We start from the raw sequence: 12522 nt of genomic DNA on the forward strand, positions 1-12522 counted from the left end.
TTTACAAGCGGCAGAAAGTTACTCAGTATACCTTTAAATGAACTTGTACTTAATTCTTACTCCAACCTCATGTCGACACTCAGCGAGTGCTACTGAACAGCACTTTTAACCACTTAAGCCCTATACTTTGTCCTACAATGAATTGCGGAAATAACTGATCTACAAGCTCACAACACGTCACACCTGCTATTTTCTGGGTAATGATGCCAGGTTGAAAGTGGTTAATTTATTTGTGTCCCCTACCTTCAGAGCTTGGTACTTAGTTTTAAAGGATGAACTGTAGGACTGCATAAACACTGCATAAAGACAAGTAGGCCTATGTTACCACCACATTGTTGTATTATTGTTGTTTTTGTTGAAAAGAAAAGCTGCTTCCAGAGACGTCTTTTTACATATCACGAAAGACATAAACCCCATTGACCGGGGTCCCTCAGGGTTCTATAATCGTTCCCCTCCTTTTTTTTCACGCTATACCAATCTCTTTGCCGAAAATTGCCGATCTACAAGCTCTCAATGTGTCGCTTTGCCAAACATTGTGAGCTTGTAAATCGGCTATTTTCGCAGAATGTTCACCCCAGAATAGGGTTTATGTGGTAAAATTAAACAATGGTGGGCTGGGGAATATCAACGTGGACCCTCTCTCCAGACTCCCACATATAGACCTACATACGACCACAGTCCTCCTTCCTTTGTCTCAGATATTGTCTGACTACATAATTGATGACTCGTGAGTATTTGTACACAGTACGAGATAAACAGCTTGCAGTTAGATGACATGTTTTTGCTCTTTAAATGTGTGTGCATGTACAGTATGTGGTGTGTGTGTGTGTTTGTGTGTGTGTGTGTGTGTGTGCGTGTGCGTGTGCGTGTGCGTGTGCGTGTGCGTGTGCGCGTCTGCGTGTGCGTGTGCGTGCGTGTGTGTGAGAGAGAGAGAGAGAGAGAGAGAGATTGAGCTGTGAGGTGGCTGGTTGTGTTGTTTTTCATGACAGTTCACAGTTTATATCAGCAAATATATATATATATATATATATATATATATATATATATATATATATATATATATATATATATATATAAATATATATATATACACATATACTGTATATACACATATATATATACACAGTATATGTGAAGGGATGAATGATACGTACTGTAACCATGTTATGTGATGGTTCAGCATCTTTTAACCAATGCTGAACTGCAACACTAAATTTGAATCCCATGTAAATTCTAATTAACATGGAAAAAAAATATATATATATATTTATATAGTATACCAGGAGAATGGGCACTTCGCACTAATTAGTGCACTTCAACTGAGTGATATACATTCACAGCCGTGAGATGACATTCACAAAAACCCACCAAACCACCTCCTCATACAACCCCCCTCCTATCCCCTCCAAACCTACACGCTTCAACAGTAACCAAAATTGTACATGTCCTTGTGCTGTCTCCCCCTACCTCCCTTCCTCTCACCTCCTCTCTCTCTATCTCTGTCTGTCTCTCTGTCTGTCTCTCTCTCTGTCTCTCTCTCTCTCTCTCTCTCTCTCTCTCTCTCTCTCTCTCTCTCTCTCTCGTCGAGTTCTGTGGTGAGCAGATGCCAGTGTGGGGTGAAGTCTCCTCCAGTGGGGCCCCCAGTAGCATATTGGTTTATAATTAATGAAATTAGGGGCGCTATCTGTCGTAAAGACTCCAGCAGTGGGTACACCACCGCAGCAGGGGGAGTGGGGGTGGGTGAGGGGCACTGTATGACTGCCAGGAGGAAGACAGACGACACGAGAGCTTGGGAAGGACAGGAAGAGAGAGCGAGAGAGAGAGATGGCGAGATGGGGCGGATGGAGGACTGAGTGAAAGAGAGATGAGAGTGGGACAGAAAGAGTAAGGGATTGTGTGTGTGTGTGTGTGTGTGTGTGTGTGTGTGTGTGTGTGTGTGTGTGTGTGTGTGTGTGTGTGTGTGTGTGTGTGTGTGTGTGTGTGTGTGTGTGTGTGTGTGTGTGTGTGTGTGTGTGAGAGAGCTCTCTCTCTCACACACACACACACAGAGAGAGAGAGAGATTGAAAGAGAGGGACACAGAGAGAGAAAAATACTGAAAGAAGCCACCGAAATTACAAGTTTCTGATTAGCTGACAGGTGTCCATTAATATTAGGCATCCGTCCATTTCAGATTTGTACTCACTTATATTATCAATATCTCGTTCTTAACCTCCACGTTGTCTATTGTTTTCCCATGACACCTCATCATGCAACATCGCTTACATATCAACAGGGAAGAAATTAGATAGATATATGTTTCCTGGCTCATAATACTGTAATAGCATTGTAATTTTTGCTCCCTTAATGGTGGAGGAAGTGCGGAAATAGGGTCTGGATGTGTAAGGTGAAATGAGCTCAGTCCGTTGACAGCGGTGGTCGCACACAAACACGCGTACAGTACACGTACATATACACCCACCCCAACCCCCTCATTAACCTCATTTTCCGCACTAGCTAGCTCCCCTCGCCTCTCAGCTAATCCAGTTAGAGCGGCTCTCTGCACTGGCAGGCCTAATGGGATAGTAATAAAGTCCAAACTGTACCTCATACTGCTACAGAATATCACACCGTCTCCTAATCCACCTGCTTAGGACAAAAGCACCTACAGTATGTTTGCCACGTTATTGTTTTCTTCAAGTCTATAGCAAAGTTTTTTTTTTACACAAATACAGTTGAGTACATCAATGTCGGACACGGTTTGAGTGTTCAAGACCCAAACCCTGTTTTTTTTTATTGAAAAGCTGAGAAGAAAAGGGTTTGCCAGTTTGCCACAGTGGTACCGCATCCATTGTAAAAAAAACTGTCTGTGTTTATGCTCTGCATTGTATTTGAAGAACTGTTTTTGTAGCACAACCGGATTTATGCATTGACATTTTTTACATAAAGCTCCAGCATCTGATATGGATATAAATAGTCTGCCTAATAAGTTTTGGAATTCAGGACAGAAAAAAAAGAAAAGAAAATCAAGTCATTGAGGTGCCGTGTGATCTGCTGGACACATTAGGGGGTCGCTCGGCGGGCCTGGCTGTTGTAATGATTATCACTTAAATAAACATGGCCGCCGTAATCGCATCCCCTCCTGGTGGATGTGATTAGCTGACAGATAACATGTGGAGCCCTGCCGCTGAGCGCTGCCTGAGGGCGCGGAGCCACAACCGGACTGTAGGTCACTCACACTGCTACTAGGAGACAGACGGTCAGAGAGGCAGGAGGCACGTGCAAAGCAGGGTTTATACAGCAGGCTGTCAGTTGATGGCAGTCAGAGAGTTGAGAATAGTAGAAAAAAAGAAAAAAAAAGAGACAGTTGAGAATAGTGACCATGCCGTCTTGAGGAGAAATAATCAGCCAGACAGACAGTCTAGCCTGGTAGACATGAAAGTAGCACTCAAGATATACTGTATTGTTGAAACAGTCATGCTGGCAGCCGTTTTGAAACTGTTCCAGTCGTCAGTCAGTCAGTCAGTCAGTCAGTCAGTCAGTCAGTCAGTCAGTCATTGAGGGGGGGGGGGCTGATTTACTCAGGACAAAAGTCTACAAGGGTTAAAATGTTGATCACCATCCTCATCTGTAATATCGGTCGCTTTTCAAGTTTTACTATCCTAGGCTCAAATATACAGTACTACATCTGTGTGTGTGTGTGTGTGTGTGTGTGTGTGTGTGTGTGTGTGTGTGTGTGTGTGTGTGTGTGTGTGTGTGTGTGTGTGTGTGTGTGTGTGTGTGTGTGTGTGTGTGTGTGTGTGTGTGTGTGTGTGTGTGTGTGCGTGCGTGCGTGCGTGCGTGCGTGCGCACAAGCATGTGTGCATTTATTTCTACATTCTCATACTATTATTCCTGTTTTTATTCTGATGTAATTCTGTTTATATTTGAGCTTATTTTATGTTTTTATATGTTGTTGAGGAAGCTCGAGGTACAATATTTTCACTACCTGCAATGTTGCTACCAATAAAACACAGTGAACCTTGAGCCTTGCTTTAAGAAAAATAAGCCATATTATGAGAGGGAGAAAGAGAGCAGGTTAAAATTGAGGAAGGAAAGTAACGTTGCATCATTCCATTTCATTTCCCTTGGCTTGATTACATATCATTCTCCTCAACCGGCTCTCCCCATTTTTGTTAACAGTCGGGTGCAGGCGTGACAGTTAGAATTTCATCTCTCCGGTGCATCTTGTTTCTCTCAAAGCTCCACTGTTTTGACGTTTGTGTTCGATCACATTATAAACAAACTGCGTGGCTGGCTGGCAACGTGGAGCCACTAATTGCCCTAATTGTTAGCAGTTGTCTGGGTTCGAAAGTAGAGCTTGCGTTGGCCGATGTGGGTGTGTGTGCGCGTGCTTATGTGCGCACATACGCGGCGCGTGGATGTGTGCAGCATATTTCAGATTCTGTACATAAATGTGTGTGTGTGTGTGTGTGTGTGTGTGTGTTTGTGTGTGTGTGTGTGTGTGTGTGTGTGTGTGTGTGTTTGTTCATGTGTCAGCATTTGTGCGTGTGTGTGTGGGTATTTGCGCACGTCTGCCTATATACGTGTTGGTGTGCAGCACCACCGGTCCGTGTGTGTGAGCAGTGCGAGAGAAGCGCTGTGATTACCGCTCTAAAGACTTCCTTTGTGTGTTTACATGGCGGCTGAGCTTCAAACGCCTGTGATTAGATAAACGGCAGATCAGGGATCAGCCTCGGCCTCGCTGACGGCCTGCCGAGGAGATGGGACGAGACAGCAGGGGTAGAGGGGGGAGAGGGGCCCTTGTCCCATCCAATGTCTTCAACCAACGCAAGAGAGGAAGTGTGTGTGTGTGTGTGTGTGTGTGTGTGTGTGTGTGTGTGTGTGTGTGTGTGTGTGTGTGTGTGTGTGTGTTGAGGCCTGTGCAAAGAGGCTTTATGGCCGAAGCGAGTTTATACGACGCAAGTGTCTTAAGGTGTATCTCGAGTCGTTTCTTGTTACTATCTACCTCTGTGTGCTTTGGTTAATTTTACTTGGTGCCTTGCTCAAGGGCACTTTAACAGGGTGGAGAGGATTAAGCATGAAACCTGTTACGTTCCAGGCACAGTGAAAGACCCCTCTCTGCCCGAAGACAAGCACCAGGAGGCTTTGTAGATCATTTCTTTTGCTGAGCTGTAACTATCCATTATTATTCAGTGATTATTTTTCAGTGATCGATTACTTTTTCGATGAATCAAATAATCAAGAAGCACGGTTTTTATATTTCTATTATTATATCAACAAATCAACAGGAAAAAACTAACTAACCCTGACAAATCAACTAAATCAATAAGTCTGATTAACTACTTACTGTAAGCCCTCTTTTATACTTCATTGTACAACAGTGTTAGCGAACATTTCTGATCTACAAGCTCACAACGTGTCACATCGTGATGCATTGTGAGATTGTATAACTGCTATTATTTTATATTTAAAAAATTTAAACTATTATGAAATGCCCAAAAAAGGGATGTCAGGCTGAAAGTGGTTAACTAAAAAGAAAAAAGGGTTAGCCAGCCAGTAGCCAGTAAAAATCACCCAAATCTATTATTTTATTAAAATTATTGCTTTTCTGATTAAATGGATTAGTTAAATTACCCATAGCTGACTACCCTTCATGTTTGTTTTTGAGACAAATATTAGGCATAAAATAACACACACAGAGACACTCAAGCAGGGTTCAGTCCTTGGCCACCAGGGGAGTGCATGGTTCCAGAGATGGGGGCCCTGATACTACACTATTTCGGAACACACATGTGTGTGTGTGTGTGTGTGTGTGTGTGTGTGCGTGCGCGCGCGTCTGCGCACGTGTGTGTTTTACACTTTTGGAAACATACGTACGTAACGTAACTTAATGTTTATACAGTAAAGCTTGTTTTATGTTTTTCTCTAATGCCTATACATGTGTGTTTGCACACACACACACACACACACGCACACACGCACACACGCACACACACACACACACACACACGCACAAACACGCACGCACGCACGCACGCACACGCACACACACGCACACACACGCGCGCACACACACACACAGCTGTATAAGAACACTGCCATGCTGTTAAGTTTTATAGGCGTTTCTATACGCTTTGTGTAGCATAGTGGTTCTACAAGAAAGTCAGTGCATTCATTAGGTGGTTTCAGAGTTACAAGCTTCTTTAAATACATTGTGCAAACAATACAGCAATACATTATATCATTAAAAAGAAAATGTACGTTTGAAGTATTTTTTAAAAGCAAATACTACAGTACTTTAGCTCCAGTAAAAAAAATACTTTGCAACTTTCATTTGGAGTGGAGTAATATTTGACCAGGAGTATCTACTTTGACTATGGGGTTGTGTACTTTGTATACCACAGGTTATACCAGCTTTCTGTTTGATCTTGGTAGAGTGCTATAGCTCTGAAGATGTTCAATGAGGGACTTGTGACCAATGGTCGGATCATCAAATGTCAGATACTTAAAACACCTAGGGCCCTATGTTCCATCTGACGGAAGACGGTGCTACGGGCAGCGCAATTATCATTCCTAATTTCCAACCGCGACGCATTTGTAATTTTCACGCCCAGCACCCACGTTGTATACTGTAAATACTAAATGATCTTGTGCCAATTGGTGTGGTGTAATGCTATCTTACACACACATCCTTAGACCTGCTCTGACCTACTCTAAAGGCAGCATTTCCCTGCTATTTAGAGAGCTCATCATATAGTACATTGACCTACGGTATGTGGGTTTGCAATGCACGGACACTGCTTGCAATCAAAAATCCATCTGAATGCAACACCGCAATAGAAAAGGCAGATAAACTACTTTTAAGCGCTTGGTTTTTCCTTTGAAGAAGGTCATTATAGTAATAAGTGAATAATAGTAATAATAAGAATGTCTCTCCATGCAACTTTGGAGACCAGCAGCGAGGAAAGAGAGAGAGGGAGAGAGAAAAGGTTCATGCAGTTTATCTCAATAAGCTGTTTATTTCAGCTGATGAATATTTTTCAGATACCTCTCGTCACGTAAAAATGTCATGTATCCATAGCTTCTTGGCGCTCTTTATCTGTCTGCTCAATGGACAGCAGTAAGTCTTCTATATCCAATATAAAGTAGTAGTATGTATATGTAGTATGAAGGTCAAGACCACCGGATTTCTGAAAAGCTTCCACCCGGCTACCATCAGACTGCTGAACAAGATAAAGTTTCTGCCCTATTTTTTGCACCTTATGTCTAATCATGCACATACCTGCCACTATGGTGGCCTACCAAAGTGTTACCACTTTCGCACCTCATGCTTAACCTCATACTATATCTGCTGGTCTCATGTGTATGTGTATATATGTAGATATCTTAATCTTTTTATGTTCTCTTTGACACGCTTATTTGATATTTGATTTCTTATTCCCTGCTCCCCCTCTCCCTGCCACCCCTCCCCCCCCCCAAAATGATGGAGCTATGCAAAAACGAATTGCACCCACTTCTTTACATCTGTAAGTGGAGAAGACACTCGGATTGGTCTAATATTTATGTTATGCCCAAAGTTGGACACCCCAGCGATGCAATTGCGCCCTGCGGCCTGCATCATAGATCATCTATAGGGCCCCTAATGTTGATGTGTTGCAACTTGAAAATGATAACCGCCTCTGTTCTGTTCTGACCTGCCTGGCTGGTTGCAGGTCAGACAAATACACCAGTACAAACAACAACAACAACGATGTCTTCGCTCTCTGACTCCAGCGGGAGCTGAGAAGGAACAGCCGGTGCTAATACAGCCAGTAAACGGTTCAGCAGTCTGCACAGTCAACCGCTGGAGGAGGGAAGCAGCGTGAAATCCCTGGCACCTGGTGCCACTTTCTACACAAGTGTCTGCAGCTGGTGCCCTGAGTCTATGGCATCCCACACAGCTGTGATCCCTCCTCCCCCCACTCTCACTCTCTCTCTCTCTCTCTCTCTCTCTCTCTCTCTCTCTCTCTCTCTCTCTCTCTCTCTCTCTCTCTCTCTCTCTCTCTCTCTCAGCTGATCTCCACCTTGCCTTTCTCCAGCATTTACTTTGTCCTTCTCGCTATCTTTTCTTTCTTTTTTTTTTCTTTCTTTCTTTCTTTCTTTTTTTCTTTCTTTCTTCTGTCTCCCACTTGCTTTCTCTCTCTGGTATTTGTCCCTTGTTACCACCAGGTTTATTTGCAAGCTTTAATCCATGCGATTTTCAGTCAGGCCCTGAAAAGCAAACTTCTTCATGAGGTCCTCCTGGTCCAAGTTCTGATGCCTTGAAGAAAAACACATAGCTACAAGTTAGCCACTTGCCACTTCCAACGTTTCAATTAATTAATATCTTGCCCACAAGGATAAGTTGAAAATTAACAATTAAATGAATAAACTAGAACATTAACTGCTAAAAGTTCATCAAATCCACACAACCGCTTCTTGGGAAAAAGTGTGGATGGAAATGTGGGAAAGGTGTACTACACCTTCTGTAGCAGGGTAAAACTGGACAGCATATTATCTGTGCCCAGTGTGAGATGTTATTTACAGAGCATCAAACCACCTCGTCCTTACACAGTCACCTAATGCTTTAAATAGCAGATCACTGGGGCCAAAGTTCAAGCAGTGTGTTCACAGAAGGGACACACACAACCACACACGCGATGGGCCCTGAATGTGGTATTCTCTGTGGTAAAATACTTCAAAGCACCTTAGGTACCCTAGGTAGGTTATACATTATTAGTGTCAAAGCTTCTCTCTCCCTCTCTCTCTCTTCCTCCCTCTCTCTCTGTGTGCGAATGTGTGTGCATGCATGCGTCCGTCCGTCCGTCCGTCCGTCCATGCGTGCATGAAAAGGTAGTCCTGCTGGGTTTTTGCAATGTAGAGAGGGAACGCAGGGTGTTTCACAAGTGTATATAATGCTCAGCTGGGTGGAAATAGTACTCAGCTGGGGACAGAGGAGCCAAGAGGGCAGTATGGGTCGGTTGACAGAGCGGGAGTCTTCTATATGGTGTATCACTCACTTTATGACTGTAATGAAATTTGCAGTGAATCATAACACACTTTTAAACATATATGCTGATCATCGAGCAGCTTGTGAAAGGCCTCTCTTTAAACAGGAGTATAAAGGAAAATACTGTAGTGAATTATGTCAAACCCAGTTTCCATTTTGTTTCTCTTTCTGTTGTAGTAAACACCAAAATAAGTTAACCAGACATGAGCACGGAACAATTAGACCAGCCAAATTGCACAAATGTGTCTTTGAACTGTACAACATTAATGTTTCAAAACAAGCGAGTTGTAATGCCCCAAATCCTATACATATGTGTATACATACATAGATATATACATACATACAAAAGTATATAAATACATACTGTGTGTAAATATTGTGTGTGTAAATAAATTAATGAATAAATCAGGGTCAAAAGAAGAAAGAAACACAAAGATCAATGAACACAGGAATTAAGGAAAATGAGAGCAGAAACAAATGCTCAACAAAAACGTCTGTGACACGATATTTAGCTTTGCTGTAAGAAACACTGGTTAACCACATACAGTACATCAATAAACTATCCCTAAATAAATGACCCATCCCTAAATTTGTACCACGTTAAATGTTGTTGGATTAGACATTTTCATTTAAGGATCCATATTAATTTGTTGGAATGTTTTCATGTTTACAACAAAAATTGCTTTTATTGCACTAAAAAGATGGAACTTAGAATTATCAAATTAATTCCAGACTTTTAGGCCTATTAGCCTTTAATTGTTTTTTGTTTTTCTTCCCCCTTTTAAGGAATTTGCTTTGAGTGTCTTTTTGCGTTCATAAAAAACACCACGGGCTCAAAGTAACGTTATTTAGAGGCCAACTTCAAAACAGACCAGTCCACCATTAATGCAACAGAGTCGCCATAATTAAATGTTTGTTTTGAAGGCGAAGTGATGTGGTCGTTTTCTGACTCGTTTCATCTTTTGGCTGTTTGAGGACTGTTTTCAACATCTGTGTGTGTTCCTCTCTCTCTCTCTCTCTCTCTCTCTCTCTCTCTCTCTCTCTCTCTCTCTCTCTCTCTCTCTCTCTCCCTCTCTCTATGTGTGTTTGAGTTATGGAATTGTTAAATGATGATGTGTAGTACGTCAATACCAATGTGTTTTTCTGCATTTACTTTTTACTAGACTGATGCCCTTTGGGCACTGGCCCACTCGGGGACCATGCAAGTTGGGAACAACATAATTTGTCTATTTTAGTGTCTAATTGAATCGCTTCAGTAAATAACATTCACATTTGCGTTACCTGGTCTGTTGATGTCATCTCCTAGACTAGATGCTTCGCCATCTTTACTTTAGTTTGAGCATCATTTTGATTACCTCTGGGCAGAAAACATGCGGAAAGCCCAGATTACAACTTTAATATTTTATGAACTTATTACCTTGGACCACACTATCTTTAGAATTCCGTAGCATTAACCACCTTAACGCTAACATCCCTATTCTGGGGGGTGACCATTCGCTACGATGTGTTGTGTGCTTTAGGTTGGCTATTTTTGGGGAAGAGATTTATTTGGTGTAGAGGGAAACAGGAGGGGGCCTAGTATAGAGCTCTGTTAAGTGGTTTTAGACAGAGATGCTGAAGCTAATAGCCAAGGTTAGATACAGTGGTCAGGTGATGCTGTTTGTTAAATACTCCATCATTTGTGATTCTGCAGCTGGATTGATTGATTGATTGATTGATTGATTGATTTATTGACAATATGCACATAACAAAACAATGTACACAGGGAAACGTCAAAAGGATAGACACAAGAAAGCCAAAAGCTTATTTCCATCGTGGTCCTGTTGATCTTGGCGTGGGTGTGGGCGTGCGTGTGAGAGTAGCCAAACTGTTTTGCCAATTTTCCCTTGAGCAATGCTTTGAAGGCCAGTGTGCTCCAGGACCGCTGCCCTGTGCCCTGACCTCTCTGAGGAAATGTATGTGATGACGATGTGTGTGTTTATACACAGTATCAAGGAATGATGCCTGAAAAGACTGTTGATATATCCTAATATAAAATTAGGAATCCTCTGCCTGTCTGTCATTTTGTCTGTCTGCATTGCAACCATTTTTCTCCTCTTGGCTTGACCGATTGATCAGAATTTGCACATGGGCATTAACCATTGGCCTATGAAGAGAGTGACGGAGCCAGTTTGTCACTTTTTCCAGATTTAAGCAGATATATTGCATTTTTGTCAACTCTGTCATAATCTCTCAAGAACAGATTCAGAGCTGCGCTTGAATCTGTCGGGGAGGTCCTTCATAACGTGTGCGCATTGGCCTACAAGTGGCCTACAAGGCAGGCCTTAGATCCGGAAGCAAGCCGCGCTTTAACCAATAATCAAAGCTGCTTCAGTCTCCACAGACTTTCCATGTCTGCGATGCGAAACATATGGTCCGCGGCCCGGACTGACACAAATAGTGCGCACACAGCGCACGTCAAGATTTAATTAAAATGGCTCCGTAATCCACACAAGTATGTTTATAAATACCGTGTCAGTTAAGTTATATCTCCATAACTCTAAAGTACTTTGATTTAGGGGTCGTGTGGGCACTTTGGATATCATGTCCATAGCGCTCGGGTTTGACACGCGCAACCTTGGATTGAACAGCGGATTAATAGCACAAGTAGCTTAGCTCAAACCACGTAAACATGGACTTCTTCTCATGGTTGTGGTAACGGATCAAAGTCAGGTTGTATTTCTGGGTTGTCAGAACTTGGCACAGCAGGATCAAATGAGCAGTGCTCCTCTCAAAACTTAAACTATGCATACGGTATAGAGTGCATCATCCAAAGTCTGCATAGTTTGGGTGTGCATATCCCCAGGTGTGGACTAGTAGAAATAAATGTGTACATTTCACAAAATGATATGGCTTCTTACTTATGTTCGACAACAGATGGTAAAGAGCAGTGAGGCCAGTTCATATAATAGTGTATGACGGACATGCATGAAGTCAAATAAACACACACACACACACACACACACACACACACACACACACACACACACACACACACACACACACACACACACACACACACGCATGCTAAAGTTGGACACATATGCCACAGAGTGCAATCTTCTAGCTTATCTAATGAGCTTGAAATGCTGAGCTCTGCCCTGTTTGGTATACACACATCATCACAGCACACACACACACACACACACACTGCGCTGATTACGGCGTGTTGTGCTCAATGGTGTGTAAACTGTGTGTGTGTGTGTGTGTGTGTGTGTGTGTGTGTGTGTGTGTGTGTGTGTGTGTGTGTGTGTGTGTGTGTGTGTGTGTGTGTGTGTGTGTGTGTGTGTGTGTGTGTGCGTGCGTGCGTGTGCGTGTGCATGCATGTGTGTGTGAGTGTGTGAGAGAGCACTAACGGGATCACAGGTGTGTTTGTGCACTCCGTGGAGAGACATTCCCTCACAACCCCATTGCCTCCACCCTAAGCATCCTGGGTAATATCAGCGCATTGAGCACCTGCGTCCCTGTCCCACGA

Source organism: Gymnoscopelus microlampas (genome assembly GCF_963454915.1).
Source record: "Gymnoscopelus microlampas genome assembly, chromosome: 24".
In the NCBI taxonomy this organism is placed as follows: domain Eukaryota; kingdom Metazoa; phylum Chordata; class Actinopteri; order Myctophiformes; family Myctophidae; genus Gymnoscopelus; species Gymnoscopelus microlampas.